This window comes from Clinocottus analis, unplaced genomic scaffold, assembly GCF_023055335.1.
Source record: "Clinocottus analis isolate CAN_PGR_092001 unplaced genomic scaffold, fCliAna1.0.p SCAF_16, whole genome shotgun sequence".
Lineage (NCBI taxonomy): Eukaryota > Metazoa > Chordata > Actinopteri > Perciformes > Cottidae > Clinocottus > Clinocottus analis.
Window position 1 is genome coordinate 17,400,597 of NW_027175887.1, and position 16,765 is coordinate 17,417,361.

At 47.8% G+C, this 16,765-nt stretch overlaps 1 long non-coding RNA gene across 1 annotated transcript in view; it reads left to right on the plus strand.

Annotated features, from left to right (window-relative positions):
- The window catches only part of LOC137786177 (uncharacterized), a 226,390-nt gene that overhangs the window by 152,559 nt on the left and 57,066 nt on the right, over window positions 1–16,765 (plus strand). The window contains exon 5 of the long non-coding RNA XR_011077559.1: window positions 12,434–12,525. This is a non-coding gene — a long non-coding RNA (uncharacterized lncRNA). The remainder of the gene's footprint in view (window positions 1–12,433; window positions 12,526–16,765) is intronic.

The window sequence follows — 16,765 nt, forward strand, 5'->3', positions numbered from 1 at the left end:
TCCAGTGTTTTATAAAAAAGTGACTTTTCTTTTCACTCAGAAAACTTCAGTCTAGAAACGAGCTGAAGCTTCTGCAGGATGAAGGATGAAAAGGAGGTGACGTGTCGAGGTCTGCTAGATGTTTTCATTCTGGTGTCCGTGTTGTGTAGCGCTGTGGTCACGGGGTCACGGGGTCACGGGGTCACGGCTCCACTGGCAGAGTGACATGATGTCATCGTATGTTCCTGAATCCCTTCAGGCTCTGGACACACAACGTAGCTTGTAGACAACGTAGCTTTCTCGCCGTGCATCAAACCATAATCGCATGTTGACTCTTTTGTGCGATACAAAAACACACATGAGGCGTAATGTTGCCAGTTTCTCATCAAACATTCATATTTCAAATACAAACGACACCCATCGTCGTGTGTTTCATGCCGGCGTGAAACACACATTCAAAACATCCTCATACGTTCCTTCACAGACGAGCAAAATTAACAAAAATGTGACATTATTTTGGGGCTTTTCTCGTCCGCCCACCGGCTCGTATCAGCAGGAAAACAAACGCGGCAACGAAATAAAGGGACGGAGGAGAGCAACAGTTTCCCTCCAACCCCCCGCGGTCCGATGTGTCGGTCCAAACAGACGTGTAATTTGATTCCAGAGAGAGAGAGAGAGAGAGAGAGAGAGAGAGAGAGGAAGAGAGAGAGTGTTTCTCCCGAGCGAAACGGGGGAGAAAAAGAAAGGAGCTCAAACAAAACTTGGCAAGGTGCTGATGGATTCCATGTACAGAGGATGCATAATGCCCCCGTGTCAGGAAGAAGCAAAGTGAAATTTTTGCTCTGTTAAATATGCAAAATCCCGGCTGTCTATTGAATGATAATGGCGCGGCACCTTGTCGCCGGGTTGCTGACTCCGTTGGCTGCGCTTCAAAGGGCCTGTTGACTAACTTTGAAAAGACCTTGTGTTTCCTGACTCTGGGCTTTCTGAGATTGGACAAATGCAGCAGAGAAAGACGGCAGCGCTGCTGCAGGTGCCAGTCACAGGGGGAGGGGGGGGGCGTCAGCCTTCTGAAGTGATAAAGACGCCGCTTCTCAACGACGGCCGTCTCGTATGGCCGAGCTCTGTGATGCACTCGTGTTTATTTTTTTCCAAAAAAAATGGCCGTGTTGGTTGCATTAGTTCAACTCTGTGGAGTCTGTGTTGCCACAGTCATGTTGCCAGTGATGTTGCCAGTTGCCACAGTTGCCGCATGCCACAGCTGCGTTGCCACAGTTGTGATGCCAGAGTCATGTTGCTACAGCCATGTTGCCTTTCTTTCTGTTGTTCCCAGTAGTTGCTGGTAATCTCTCCGAGCGCTTTAAGTTGAAAATTGCAAATCTCAACTTTTTACGAGAAAAAAAACCTCCCTGAAGTAAAATGGAGGGTCGAGTCCGTCTCTCATATTATCTTATAAATTATATTCACACGACAGAGACACTGACTCCTGCTCGCCGGTGTTGAGCTTTTTAAAACCTCGCAGAAGCAGAACGCTGCCGTCCAATCACAGCCGGTCTCACCCTGTTGCCGGGTAGAAATCACACGACTCGCCCCACGCGAGGAAAACGTAATTCATCAACCGCGCCGCGGCGTCCTGATCCAGTCTGCATCCTCACCCGCCAGTTGTTATGTCACGCTCTCTCTCGTGTGTGTGTGTGTGTGTGTGTGTGTGTGTGTGTGTGTGTGTGTGTGTGTGTGTGTGTTTGTGCCTTAATGAACGCCCGCTCCATGAAAAATGGCTCTTTCTCCTTGGTAATCAATGCGGGAGCAACGTGGATCCGGCCGGCCATTATTCTGTCGTTCTAATCATTTTGAAGAACCGGAGACAAACTACCAGCTGCAGCCCGAGCATTGATCATGTGTTCGGTATTCTATTAAATCTAATAATACACTTTCTTTTGGCTAAATCACCTCGCCGCATTTCAACATCCAAACGACTTCTGTTCATTCTATTAAAGTGGAACTACTCTCAATTATGTTCCCCAGTCCTATTGTCTGATGCTAATGAAGATGAAACACTTTCATTTTTCCAGTTAATTAGTTCATATTTAACAAAAGGTGCCGTGCCATCAGACTCTCTCTCCGCCTCCTCCTCCTCTCCTTCCTCCCTTCCCTCGTTTCCTCGTCGCCTCCTTTCGCGGCATTGAACATAATCCTCTCGCCTTTCATCCAGAAATTGTTTTTTTGTGTGTGTGAGGGAGAAAAAAAGAAAAAAAAGCGTCTCCAGTGTTTTTAATTGAATTCTTCAAAAGAAACCACCTGATCGTCGGCGTATTGTGTTATTATTTTTTGGGGGGGGGGGTTTGGCGCGAGCTTTACGCCCTTTTGTGAGCGCGCCGATGCTCCGGGTTCCCCGTTAGCAAGGCGCCGCGCGCCAAGGACGGCTAATTGAAGGTGAATTGATAATGCGGCCCGGCTGTCTGCGCCGCCGCCGCCGCCGCGCTGCTGCACGCCGCTTTGATAAGTAATTCATCTGTTTGGCCTCGCAGCGCTGCCTTGTTTCTTTCATGTCACTCCCTCTGTGTGTGTGTGTGTGTGTGTGTGTGGGTGTGTGTGTGTGTGTGTGGGTGAAGCCTTGGATGCTCCCTCCCCGAGGCGCTGTGTCTGTAGTCATGGTCGACGGGGGGTGAATCCTCTCCTCTCCCTGACTCTCGGGTCTCCGGGTGGCGCTGCATTACTTCATCTCTCTCTCCAGCGGCGGCTTTCTAATTAGATCCACAGCTTCAATTTAGTATTTTGTGTTTTTTTTTTTTTTTTTTTTTTTAAACCTCGGCACGTCAACCACCTACCCAGCCTTCCTCCTCCTCCTCTTCCTCTCCTCCTCAACAACAACCACAAGTGATGGTGAGACAGCGAGTGATGTGACACCCTCGAGGTGCCCCTCCCCCCCCCTTACATCCCCCCTGTTGCTCTGAAGCTCCTCTCTCCCCATGTGACCCCCCCCCCCCCCCCCCCCCCCCGTCCTGGCGGTGTGATTCATTAACATGTTGGAGGTGGACATGCGGTCGCAGAGCGGCGTCAGGATCAATGCCCTCGCCTCCCAATCTGCCCTTTATCATGTTAATATGATTTCCATTGATGGAACGCTTTTTCAAAATGGCCTCCCTCTATGGTTTTACATATTGACTTTTTAATTCATGGCCCTCAGTGCCGCATCACTCTTGCTGCGCTGCGAGAGCGCCGCCGGATCAGAGACGGATGTTGTGGAGGCTGGAAGTGACTCCAGGGCAGCAGCGCTGTTTTCTCCTCTTATTGTGTGTGCATGTGTGTGTTTGCATGTGTGTGTGTGTGTGTGTGTGTGTCTCTCCGGCCCCACCCTATTCACTGGCTGTTTCCCTGAAGAAGTGTGTGTGCGTGTGTTCTCTCGTTAGCCAAAAAAAGCAACAAAAAATAAATAAATTCAACAATAAGCAACAAAAAGCAACAAATTGCGTCCAAAAAAACAACACAAAAAAGCATAAAACAGCAAGAAATTTAACAAAAGGCAACAAAAAGCAACAAATTGCGTCCAAAAAAACAACACAAAAAAGCATAAAACAGCAAGAAATTTAACAAAAGGCAACAAAAAGCAACAAATTGCAATGGAAAAAGCATTAATAAAGCATAAAAAGCAACACAAAGCAACAAAATGCAGCAAAAAGCAACAAAAATGATGTTTAATATAATAATGTTTAATACAATAATGTTCGTAGCTCATCAAGAGGATCGAACAGGAAACACAACTTAAAGCTCCGGAGAGTCGCAGTGAAACATTTCATGATCCATCATGAAGACAGGAGGATCCTCTCTGAGCAGATTAAGAGATTTTAGTTTAGTTGCACAATAAATTAAAATGAGTTTCTAGAATATGAAGATAGATATATGAGATATATTTGTTTCTTATATTTATTGAAGTTCTTTACGTCTCGACAGTTTGGACGAATCAGCTGCTCCTCAGCGAAAGAGAAGAAGAAACTCCTGGATTACCTGTCGCTGCTAAGCTGCTAGCCTCACAGCTGTGAATGCTAACAACGGCCATGTTGATTGTTTACGTTCACGCTGATCTTTTTCGGGGGGGCGTGGCTTTGGAGGTCTTAAAGGGACGGCACACGTCGGTGTCGACGGCTTGCCGACTTTCTCTGTGGATTTAGCGAGTTTTGTAGCTAGCGCTGCGGGCTTCTGATTAGCAGCCGCTGCATTAGCAGCCGCTGCATTAGCAGCCGCTGCATTAGCAGCCGCTGCATTAGCAGCAGCAGCAGCAGCAGCAGCAGCAGCAGCAGCAGCAGCAGCAGCAGCAACAGTAGCAGCAGCAGCCAATCACTTTGTCTTTCCTCTGGCTCGTTGACACGGAGCCTCGGCGTCGGGGGCTCGTCGGCTGTGAGAGCCGCGCAGATCTATGTTGAGCTCACTGATTAAGCGATGGCTCTTCTCTCCATTTTCAAATGACAAGCTGCCAGGGACTTTGGTTTTAAATTGTGCAATTAGTGATCTGGCATGCTTTGCTTGGCTTCAGTCAGACTCAAATCCCAGTCCGGGGCCTTCGCCGAAGCACAGTCGACAACACACACACACACACACACACACACACACACACACACACACACACACACACACACACACACACACACACACACACACACTCCAGGAGCATTTGTCAGACAAATTCATCTGAGCCTCCACTTCCACTTTTGCTCTCCGAGCACACTAACCCTCCCGCGAATGTCACGCCGAGTATTTACCGGCTCGCCGCCGGGTAAACAGCCGCCATCCTGAGGGGGGGGGGGGGGGTTGTTCTGTTCGAGCTGCACCGGATTCCTCCGCAATCGAAGCAGATAATAACTCACTTGTTTGTTTATTGTTGTGTTTTTTTCTTCTTCTTCTTGTTGTTTTTCACACAGATGCACGCGATTATGTCGAGTCTGCACCGGCCTCTGCTGCCAACAACAACAACAACAAAAAAAAAGTTGCGCTGGAATCCACCGTAGGAGGCGATGATGTATACCCCTGCAGTCATAAAATATAAATATATTTACATTTACAATATCCACCTAGGACCGCTACAATAAATCTACATAATCTTGTTGGGTTTACTGCAGCAAATATATAAATGAGGTTTTCGGTGTGTTTTTTTTTTAAGGTTGCAGAACTCCAACCCAGCCGCCACTTGATCCATACGTCGGCTGAACAAATGAAAACCGGCTTACATAACATCATTATTACTGTACTGTATAAATAACCTAAGCTCGGATAATATTGGGAACAGCTTAGATAATAGCGTTAATATTTAATTCCCCCTCCTTTGAAGCCGCGGCTGAGTACATTAAAAGTTAGAAGAAGAATATGGTAAAAACTTGTCATCACCACCAAGATTCATTTGAACATGTATTTTTAATGGACTCTTGTAGGAGTCGGGTTTCCGCGGCTCTGAGAAGCGCTTTCATTGCAGGCAGCAGTTTGTTTCATGTCTGCAGCCGAGCGTCTGACCAGCTGGGATTTAATGCGCCGCGCTGATAGATGAAAAAGTTGCTAAGTTGCAGAAAAAAAAAATATTCTGAATTACAAGTACCTTTTCACCACCTCCTCCTCGTGCTCCTTCTCTCTCGCTTCCCCCAAACGTACAGCTGGATACTAAATATCATTTTTCTGTTTGTTTTTTTTCTGCAGAAAACGGCTTCATCCGCTTTCATCGCCTGCTGCTGCGCTCTGCCGTAAAGAACTTTGTTTTATCGTCGAGCGTTTTGAGATGTGTTCCAAGCTAACGCCGCGCAGCGGGGACGCCACCGAACGGTGGAGAGCAAGTTCTCTCTCTTCTTCCTCTGCAGCTTTTTGTTCTGCAGCAGCATTCACTTGCTGTGTGTGTGTGTGTGTTCTCTCGTTAGCCAATAAGGCAACATGAAAGAAACAAAAAACAACAAATTGCAACAAAAAGCTACAAACTGCATTAGAAAAGGAAGAGAAATGGAACAAAAAGCAACAAAAAAGTAACAAAATGCAACAAAAAGCTACACACTGCATCAAAACACAACAAATGGCAACAAATGGCAACAAAAAAGCAACAAAAAGCAACAAATTGTATCAAAAAGCAACAAAAAAGCAACAAACTGTATCAAAAAGCAGCAAATGGCAACAAAAAAGCAACAAACTGTAGCAAAAAGCAGCAAATGGCAACACATTGCAGCAAAAAGCCGCCTCTCCGCTCGGTGTGGCTGTAGATGAGGAGTTGTCTCTTCACGTTCTCACCAACACCAGCGACATTTTCACTGGCATTTGTGTTATTTTGACGGGTTTGTATCTTAATGGAACATTTCCATATTTATTTATATTTCTACGTCTCAGGAGGGAATCATAAGCTCCACATTCATCTGACAGCTGTTGATATTTTCTTTAGAAATCATGATTTTACATCCAAAACACATCAGTTGAGTCAGTTTGGCTCAAACTGGCCAACAAATAGTCAAATAGTTGGAATAAGTCGTAGGAGCATAAGATGTTCTGCGGCATTAAGATGTAATAATATGATCACATTGCATATTTATTTTAAACTTTAGGGTCCAAAAGTCCAGTTTTGAGGTGATAAATGAACTTGAACACTATTGAGTGATGACATCATTGTTTCGATTGAACGTTGAATATTTTGTTTTAACGACGCCACAAAATGGCCCCTGAGCGCATCCATTAACCAGCTAACGGAAAACCCCGAGCCCCTCGCGTGCCGCCGCGTGACACCTCGCAGCCGCGGAGGCGGGCGCGCGGCGGTTTTGCAAACGCGGCGATTGCGGGCGTCGTCAGTCAGCTGTCAGGCGGGGCATCGGTGATCAATCCGGCAACCGTCGGACTCGGCGACATCAGACGGCAACATGTTGAGTCCTTCCCCTCGGCTCCCGCCGCCGGCTGTTCCACCGGCTCCCTCCGCTGGGATCGGGGATCCATTTTGTGTGGCGGGCTGCTGTTTTTCCTCTCAAGCAACATCTGTCTATTTCCAACCTGCATTTTTAACCATATTCCCCGACATTGGGAGGAAAAAACAGACATTCTGGCCATCGTTCTTTGTTGTGTTTTCCCGCCGCATCATCCTCATTCCTTCAGATAGCGAGCCAGAGGCAGTGATGTCACTCTTTCTGCACAAAACAATGGGTTTGATGAAATGAGCTTTTTTTTTTTTCCTCCTCCAACTGTCCAAAAACATGAAAGTGAAATGTCAGGTTTTTGGAATCAAACACAACAAAAAGGCGTTTCTTTCTACGACTGCCACGATACACTGAGGTTGAAAAGCAATACAGGGAGATTACCGGGCGGGAGAGGCAACAATTCAATTGGCCAGAATGCATTGCAGCAGTAAAACATGGTGCTTATATCCAAATTCAATTCTGCGCGCTGGGAGCAGACGCTGGGACGTATGTAATTAGTGTTCTCTTCTGTGCTTAGGACACACACACCAAAAAAAAATCAATGAACTTCCCTATTTTTTTCATTAAAGTAACGAGACTTTTATTCAAACAAATGTCTGTTAAGTCTCTTATCTCTTCGCCGAGTGGAGCTCCAGCTCACGGCCGATGAAGCTCAATGTGGAGGGTTTCCAACTGGGAGTCCGTGTTAGCAAACACACCCCGCCCGTTGCTGCCTGTCGGCCATTGCTGCCTGTCGGCCATTGCTGTGTATCTCCCATATCGGCCATTGCTCCGTAAAGACAATTGCTGCTTATCCCCCATTGCTACCTATCGCTCGTTGCTGCCTGTTGTCCATTGCTGGCTGCGCTAGCTACTGAAGGTACACTGAATGCATGTCCATGGCGGCAACTTTGGGAAATGGGTGTACGTACATCATACAACACGATGCAATGTTGACTCAGCAGCAACGAGAGGCCCGGCCTTCACAGACGGCCTACATGTAGTGAAACCTCATCGCTCTCGCATCGTCCATCAAACTTCTTGATTGAAAAGAAGACGCATTTAAACGCCGTAGTTTTTTTGACTTTTCGATTCGCGGTACCTTTTTTCAGCAACAGGTTTGTGTCCGTTATTTGCATAGTAAACAAAGAACAGTAGGCGGCGTTGCTCATGACGCCCTCGCTCCGTTAGCATCAGCAGGAAAATCAATAAGTGGAATTGAAGCAGGAGAGACGAGCGGGGCAACACCGGAGGGATAAACGGCAACGACAGGATCGTCCTGCAACACGGTGCTCAGTCTGGACGGCATGAGAGTGTGTGAGGGGAGAGTTTTTCCTCTCACGGTTGCAGTCGTCACCGCCGTCAACCCTCTGAGGGCAACGGAGGCACAACAGCAACATTCCTAACTTGACTTCATCGTGGCTTCTGTGCACGGGCGTGATCCTGCAGATGGAGGCCTGAAGCATGGGCGGTCTGGAGGGAACCCGGGGGGTTGCATCCGGGTATGCATCCGGATCCCCCCCCCCCCCCCATCCCGCCCTTTACACCCTGCAATGGGCAAAGAAACAGGCCTCCCCGCTGACCTCAGAGCTGTTGTTTAATCATCAGGGCATTTTAATGGCTTGTCAGGGTAATGAAAGATGGTTGGAGGCTACCTGGTGCAAACATTACGATAAATCCCTCTCACGCGAGCCGGCGCCGCGTCGGCTTTAATGGTTATAAATCATCACTTTGGGGAGAGAAAAATGACAGCTATTAAAATAATGAATGGGATGATTAATTTTTCACATTAAAGATTAAAAGCTGTGAAAGGTATCATCAGATATTTGAAGCCCGCCGTAAACGTTTGAAAGTGAGGGCTCATTTTCCGCACTTTTACGACGCCCTCCGTTCCTTCACTGTCATATATATATATATATATATATATATATATATATATATATATATATATATATATATATATGAAAAACAAAAGAATCCCCTCCTTTCCGAGCGTGCAGACATTCCTTACACCTAATTTGTGCTCTTGTAAAAGTGCTCTGAGGAGGAAGCCTTGAAGAACACTCATTGCTGGAGGCATACAGGACCCTCTCCGGCTCCGCGGGGCCCCTCGGGGCCCTCGGCGGCATCATTTCACAGCTCTAAAGCTGTCAGACCTGCAGCCTCGCTCTCTCTCTCGCTCTCTCTCAGCCAAAGGTAGTTTGCCGCTCGTCTTTCGGACATATTTCCTGTATTTTTCCCTTCGTCCTGCATCTGTTCTGGTTGCTGAAGCGAGAGAGACGATTAGTCGACTTCTTCCTGCTTGGAACTGCGCGTGAGACAAAAGACGACGTGCTGGAAGCGACAAAAAGCAACAAATTGCAACAAAAAGCAACAAAAAAAGCAACAAAAAAGCTGTAATAAACCCCTGACAAGCCCCTCCCCGCCTTACTCCCAGGAGGAAGCTGCGTTATTGCTTCCTGGTTTCAGATGTACAACACACACACACACACACACACACACACACACACACCGTGAGGCCTAAAGACGAGAACACGGGTTGGCGATGACATTAACGCCCGTACGCACATGTCAAAGGCAACATGAGTAGCGGGTCCTCCTCCTCTTCCTCCTCATCCTCTTCCTCCTCAAAGGGACTCAAACCGTCACGTTGAAGCAGCGGCTTCCGTTTGTTGTCGAGTAATATATTTATTTATTTATATTTATTTATTTCCCTCCGCTCAGAGCGCAGTCAGGTATTTGTGCAGCTAAAGTTTATTTACAAAGTGGTGGGAAATTTAAACGACTCCTCTGGCGCTTCCGCGCGCAGCCTTTTTTCTCCTTTCTTTTGATTTCTCTGTGTGTGTGTGTGTGTGTGTGTGTGTGTGTGTGTGTGTGTGTGTGTGTGTGTGTGTTTCTCTCCTTCCTGTTTTTGTCTCACGCCGTCACCGGAGACGCGCGTGTCGGACGCCCACGCCTCCTTCAGGTTCATCCGGCTGTTTGCGCTAACGATCCAGAGACCGCCAAAATAAAGGAACAAAATGGCCGCCTCGCTGCCCACTTGTTCCTCAGTCCTCTGTCCTAAATCCTCTGTCCTTCATGTCATCCTTCTCTTACAGAAGGTGACGTTACTTTCAGAGGTTTTTACTGATGATGTTGTTTGGTTTTACTTGGAACCTCTGCAGCTCCTTTCCTCGCTCCTCTCTCCTCCTCACCTCCTCTCCTTTCCTGACCTCCTCTCCTATCTCCTCTCTCCTCTCCTTTCTTCTAAGCTCTCCTTTTCTCTACATTCTTCTATTCTCTCCTTCACTTCCCTCCACTCTCTTCTTTACTTTTGCTTCCTTTCCTCTCTCCTCCTCACCTCCTCTCCTCCTCTCCTTTCCTTTCTTCTATCCTCTTATTCTCTCATCATCTCCTTCTCTCTACATTCTTCTCTTCTCTCCTTCACTCCATTCCACTCTCTTCTTTACTTTTGCTTCCTCTCCTCGCCTCTTCCTCTCCTCTTTCCTCTCCTCTGATCTCCTCTCCTTCCCTTTCTTCTATCCTCTTCTTCTCTCATCATCTCCTCTCTACATTCTTCTCTCCTTCACTTCCCTCCACTCTCTTCTTTACTTTTGCTTCCTCTCCTCCTCACCTCATCTCCTTTCCTCACCTCTCCTCCTCTTCTATCTCCTCTCCTTTCCTTTTTTCTATCCTCTTTTTCTCTCATCATCTCCTCTCTACATTCACTCTTCTCTCCTTCACTTCCCTCCACTCTCTTCTTTACTTTTGCTTCCTTTCCTCTCTCCTTCTCACCTCCTCTCCTATTTCCTCTCTCCTTCCCTTTCTTCTATCCTCTTCTTTTCTCATCATCTCCTTCTCTCTACATTCTTCTCTTCTCTCCTTCACTTCCCTCCACTCTCTTCTTTACTTTACTTCCTCTCCTCCTTTCCTCTCCTCCTCTCCTCTCCTCTCCTCCTCTCCTCCTCTCCTCCTCTCCTCCCTCTCAGACTGAAACCTTGGTGTTTCCCGGCTCCAGTTTTCCCGGCTCCTTTGCGGTGTGAACATGAGTTTCTTCGTATGTTTTCTCCCGTGTGAAAGCGAGCGTCCGGTGTTTGTGTTTTCCTCCCACTCTCGTGTTCTCGCCACATGAAGTGAAAGCAGCTTTTTAGTCTTCGAGTCAATACTGTGTTCCTAATGTATTATTTACCGCCTATGGGTTGTGTATCAGAAAGCGCTCAACAACTGTTTCTGCTTGTGTTTCTTCCTGCCGCTGTAATCATGTAGAGAGAAATCACACAGCCAGATGTCTGGCCCTCATTTTACAGCGTTTATGTTTTCCTCCGAGTTTATGTAAAATTCATCCTTCCTCTGTTTTATTTATTCCCCGTTTTCACAGACTCAACAATTAGTCAATTCCCAATCAACAAGAGAAAAAAATAAATTGCTTTTAATTACTTTTGATAAATGACAAATTGTGTTGGCGACGGGCTCCTAATCAGGTGCCGAGCGGGAAGGAAAGAGAGGGAGGAAATCAATGCTCTCTCTCTCTCTCTCTCTCTCTCTCTCTCTCTCTCTCTCTCTCTCTCTCTCTCTCTCTCTCTCTCTCTCTCTGCGGTTCACCGGCTGGGCTTCTGGGCGGCGGCCAAAAGCCGAAGCCTGCGAAAGAGAAATACACCGAGTCAGCAGAAAAGAGAGAGAGAGAGATGTACGGGAGCATCGCGCTGCCACCTGCGCTGCCGCCCGCGCTGCCAGTCTTTATGCTAAGCTAGGCTAACCATATGCCGACTTCAGCTACTTTGTGCAAAGCTAGGCTAACCATATGCTGACTTAAGCTATTTTATGCAAATGTTGACTAACCACGTCTTGACTTAAGATACTTTATATTAAGCTAGGCTAATCACATCTTGACTTAAGCTACTTTATGCTATGCTAAACTAACCACATTCTGACTTCAGCTACTTTATGCAAAGCTAGGCTTACCACGTCTCTACCTCAGCTACTTCATATTAAGCTAGGCTAACCACATCCTGATTTCACATACTTTATGCTAAGCTAGGCTAACCACATACCGACTTCAGCTATTTCATGCAAATATAGACTAACCACATTTTCACTTCAGCTACTTTATGTAAAGCGTCTCTACTTCTGCTTATTTATATTAAGCTAGGCTAACCACATCTTGACTACAGCTAATGTTATATTAAGCTAGGCTAACCACATCCTGACTCAAGCTACTTTATGCAAAGCCAGGCTTACCACATCTCTACTTCATCTTATTTATATTAAGCTAGGCTAACTACATCCTGACTTCACCTACTTTTTATTAAGCTAGGCTAAAAAAAAGAGCCTCATGTTTCTAGAACGTTTGTGACGAGCTGAAGTGTTGAACATGCTCCCGCTTCACGATACTAAAAACACAGCCGGGGAACATTTTACTGCAACAGTACTCACCAAAGAACGCGTAGCTTGTACTCGTTCTTTCTCCGGGGTGGCAGCAGTACTTTTACTTGAGTACTACTGAGTACTCTGCGTCTTGTACTCGGGGTCCTCTCAGGATCTCACAGCTGTTCCCGCCTCTCTGTCTGCAGGGTTCCTCAGCACCTGGTGCAGCAGCAGAGTGGAGTGACCCAGCTTCAGCCCGGCCGGCTTCACCTGTACATGGAGACCCCCAGCTGGTCAGGTCAGCACCTCCTCCGCCCGCCTCGCTCGGTGTGTTGTGTGTTGTGTGTTGTGTGTCCGCCTCCAGAGTTTGGGTTTGTTTTCTGGCTGGACTGAGCTCTTTGTTCAGGTTGTTCATGCTTGGATTTCCTATGAGATGAGAGAGAATTATCTGCTGAGAGAATCCAAAGGGAAAAGTTTACTTTTTTTTGGGACCCTTTTGGTTTTCTTTCCTCCTTAATTTGCTTAAAAAACCTATTTTCTTGCAGTGAAGTTTTTTCTAGTTAGCGGTGTCGGCTAAGAGTTCATGTTGACATCTGAACCGCCATTTTGTTCAATCTCGAGGACTTTTTTTGAGGACTTGTTTGTGTTTTTCTCTGCTGTTCATATGCAAATGAGTTGGACATCAAAGTCAATCAAATATGTTGTTTTTATGTTTCCTTCCAAAGTGACGCAAACATCTGATCTGATCCGATACGATCAGCCCAGATACAAAATGATTAAGGAAGGTTCCAAAATGGTTCCAAAATGGTTACGAAAGGTTACAGAATGGTTACAAAAGGTTCCAAACTGGTTACAAACGGATACAGAATGGTTACAAAAGGTTACAAATTGCTTGCTGTTGGCTGATGTTCCACCGCTGCAGTATGGATCGATCGGGGCGGACACATGATCAAAGAAGATGTGAGTACGTTTACAAAAACGTAAACTCGTCGACAGCGTTTCCAAAGTGTTGATTGAGTCTCGCGCGTCTCCGTTCTTGTCTCGAGGAAAAAGCCCCTCCCCCCCCCCCAAAAAGGCGTCACGCGCCTTCTCGCCGCGATAAAGCCCGTCTACGTACACACGGCCATATTGTGCGCTAATGTGTGGCGGTTAAGTAGCGGAAGCCTAGCGAGAGAGACTCTTATCCAGCTGCCGGAGAGCCCGGGAGCCGGCGATCCCTCCCCGGGCGGAGGCCTCCGCCCCCCCGCCTCATCCTCCGTGGAGCCATAGAGCAGGTGGCGGCGAGGATCAATGGGCCTCCGCCATTACCTCCTCTCCACTTCACATCTCCAGCCTCGTCTCCGGGGGGCAGCAGGAGGGTTGCGTGGGGCCCTGGCGGCGCATCTCGCTGCAGCACACCGGGAGACATCGGGACGTTTTCCATTAGTCTAATTGCCGGGTTATAGTTCCATATTATTGCCGTGATCACCACTGCGGCTCGGTAACGACGGACCTCTCGGCGCCCCCCCCCCCCTTCTCCTCCTCCCCCTCCCCCGACGCAACGTAGCGCCGGTGGGTGTTACGGCTCCCCCGTTAGCAGCCATTGGAACGGCGCTGTAGGAAAGTTAAAGCAGGAGGATAAACAACCAGAGAGAGAGAGCACTTCAGATGTTTTGATGTAAGAGTTTAATCAAATCGCTTCGGCTATTTACATTCTCAACAGGTGCGGCGGCGGCGGCGGTCTGATTTATGGAATAAACTCTGGAGTTGTAGTGCTCGTTCATTTGCCTTCCCGCTTACAAAAAAAAAAACTGGCAATATGGGGCTAATTTGCAATAATTTGATGCTGCTGTGGCCACCGGTTAGGAATGTTTATATAATCACGATATAATAAGAAAAATGAAAATGAGGTTGTTTTTTTTTTTTTTCTCAGGCCGCTGTCAAACAGCTCACGGACTCGCTAAATGATAATTACATTCCTCAAGCGCCGCGTTACACTTCTCCCTCTCATGTGGAGTTTGTTCACGGGGAAAGCGAGGGAGGAGGAGGAGGAGGAGGAGGATGAAGAGGGTATTGGTTTCTTTTAAAGGCGATAGGACTCCGTGTTATTATCATCTCCCGTACAGCAGGAGTCAGACGAGGTGGATCATAATGAATTAATTCCCCTCAAAGACTCTGCTTTTCTCTCCCGTTCGTAGCAGAATATAATAATAATGTTAAATTATCGTATTAGCATAGCGCGGCCTCTCGTGATGGAGCGCGTTGACCTGCAGCTCTCCCTCCAGGTCGCCTCGTAAGAAGCCGCTTCCTGTTTCCTCTCCTCGCCGATTATCTCGCCGCTTATTCCTCTAGAAGGAGACAAATCCTTGGCTCTGTTTTCTTTTATTATTTATCTTTTTTTACAGGTATGGGTATTGATCTTTGCCTCTGCTGCAGGGTGAGGGTGAGGGGGGGTTCACTTTAAAGACTCGGCGATGTAGCGCAGCTTATTAAACAAATAGGCCAGAGAACAAGAGAACAAGGCCACAGTGGCTTTGAATCATGGAGGAAGGTCTTCCAGCGCCGCCGAATCAAATATGAAACGCTCCGCTAACAAGGTGTGTAATCTATTTTAATCAGATCATGTTTTATGAAACAAGGAGGAGGTTGAACTTCAGCAGGAGGGAGGGATGGAGATACTGGGAGGTGGGGAAGGTTGAGGGGGGGTTGTAGTTTGAAATTGGATGTGACGGCCGGAGACCGTGACGTGGTTTTACATGCATGGCTTTATAATGAAGCCGCGACCACGCGGTCACTTCTGGTTAAGATTCAGGAGGAAGCCAGAGGCCCGCGGGGGGGGGGGGGGGGGGGATGCAGGGGCCGGAGCGGCGTGACGGGGCGCTAATGGAGGCGCTAACGGGGGCGCTAATGGGGGGGTACGTCCGATTGCCCTCGGTCTCTGGAGTCCGGACTCTCCGGGGCGCCGAGCTAAAGGTCCTGGTGTTTGTCTCCAGGTCCTCGTGTTGCCCGAGTGTGTAACGCCGTCAAAACAACCCAGACACACACTCGCTTACAGCGCCGTGATGTCACGCCGTGATGTCACGCCGTGATGTCACGCCGTGATGTCACGCCGTCGGCCTTTTTATATTATTTTTTATGTTTTACACCGACTCGAGTTCAGAGGCTCGTTTTCAATCAGGTTTCTTTTTTTTCTTTCTTTCTTTCCTCGTGCCATAAATTGTTTCCGATCCGGCTCAGTTATGAATATATGAATATGTGTGTGTGTGTGTGTGTGTGTGTGTGTGTGTGTGTGTGTGTGTGTGTGTGTGTGTGTATACACTCTGAAGACCTCAGGAAGCTCCAGCAGTCGGACGTGGTAATTTTGTTGGCCTGGATGTTTTTTTTAATAATCATTAGAAAACATTTAGCTTCAAGTTGCTGCCCACCACACACACACACACACACACACACACACACACACACACACACGAATAATGCGTTCAATTTTGAGTTTGAACTTGAAGCAGACGGCGTTCATCTCAAACCTCCCGGGGAGAAAGAAACAACTCAATCTTCTGTTGTAAATAATCGTAGAGAAGCAGCGTCTGGTTTCAGGTCCTCTTCCTCTTCCTCGTCCTCTTCCTCGTCCTCGTCCTCGTCGTGTAGTTTCCTCGTTCCTCCTCCGGCAACTCGCTCAGCTGTTATGGTAAACAGCGGCGGTATTAATAGACGTGGAGGTATGAGTCACCGCTCTGGGCCTCACCGCTCAGGAGAGGAGAGGGAGCTTCCTGTGGACCGGCATCGGGCACACGGGGCGCCGCCGTCCGTCCCGTCAAAGAGATTCCTACGTTGTGTTATCCGGGGCGTTGAGGCCGCGAGGTGATGAGGAGGAGGAGGAGGAAGAGGATGTGGTGGAGGGGGAGGGGGGGGGGGCTCTGCGTCTTTAAAAGCGAGATGGAGTGAGCGAGCGGGGCGGACGGGTGGCTGCAGGATTGTGCTGACGGCAGGGCTTTGGTTCAGAGCATGCCCATTAGAGGGAGCCATAAATCCTGGGCTCTGCGGGCCGGGCTGTGTCAGCAGTCCACTGAATGAATTGATTTTAAACGCCACTGAAGAAAGGGAAGAGAGAGAAAAGAGAGAAAGTGCAGGAGAGAGAGAGAAGGAGAGAGGGAGGGACGGATGGAGAGAGAGAGTGAGTATTTAATTCACCCTCCACCAAGAGGCCCGCACCCCGATCCACCCCGCCTCTCAGTCCGGGGACTGTCATCAGGAAAAAAGAAACGAAGGGAGGAGGGGAAGTCTGGAAGCACTGAAACTGTCACCGGGCATCGAGCCGGCGGCGGCGGCGGCGATGGCGGCGCGGCCCCCTGGCTTTTTGATTTAAACGCGAGGTAAACACACACGAGCGACTACATATAATCTCACATTCCACACCGCGCTCGTTCTCCACCCCCCTTCTTCTTTTATACATCTCCACAAGAGAAATGAGACATATCGTTAAAAAAAAAAAAAAAAAGGAGGCGAAGAGGAGCTGCATTTGAAATTCAAATGTGTTGGATTTTGAAATTGATGTATGTGTT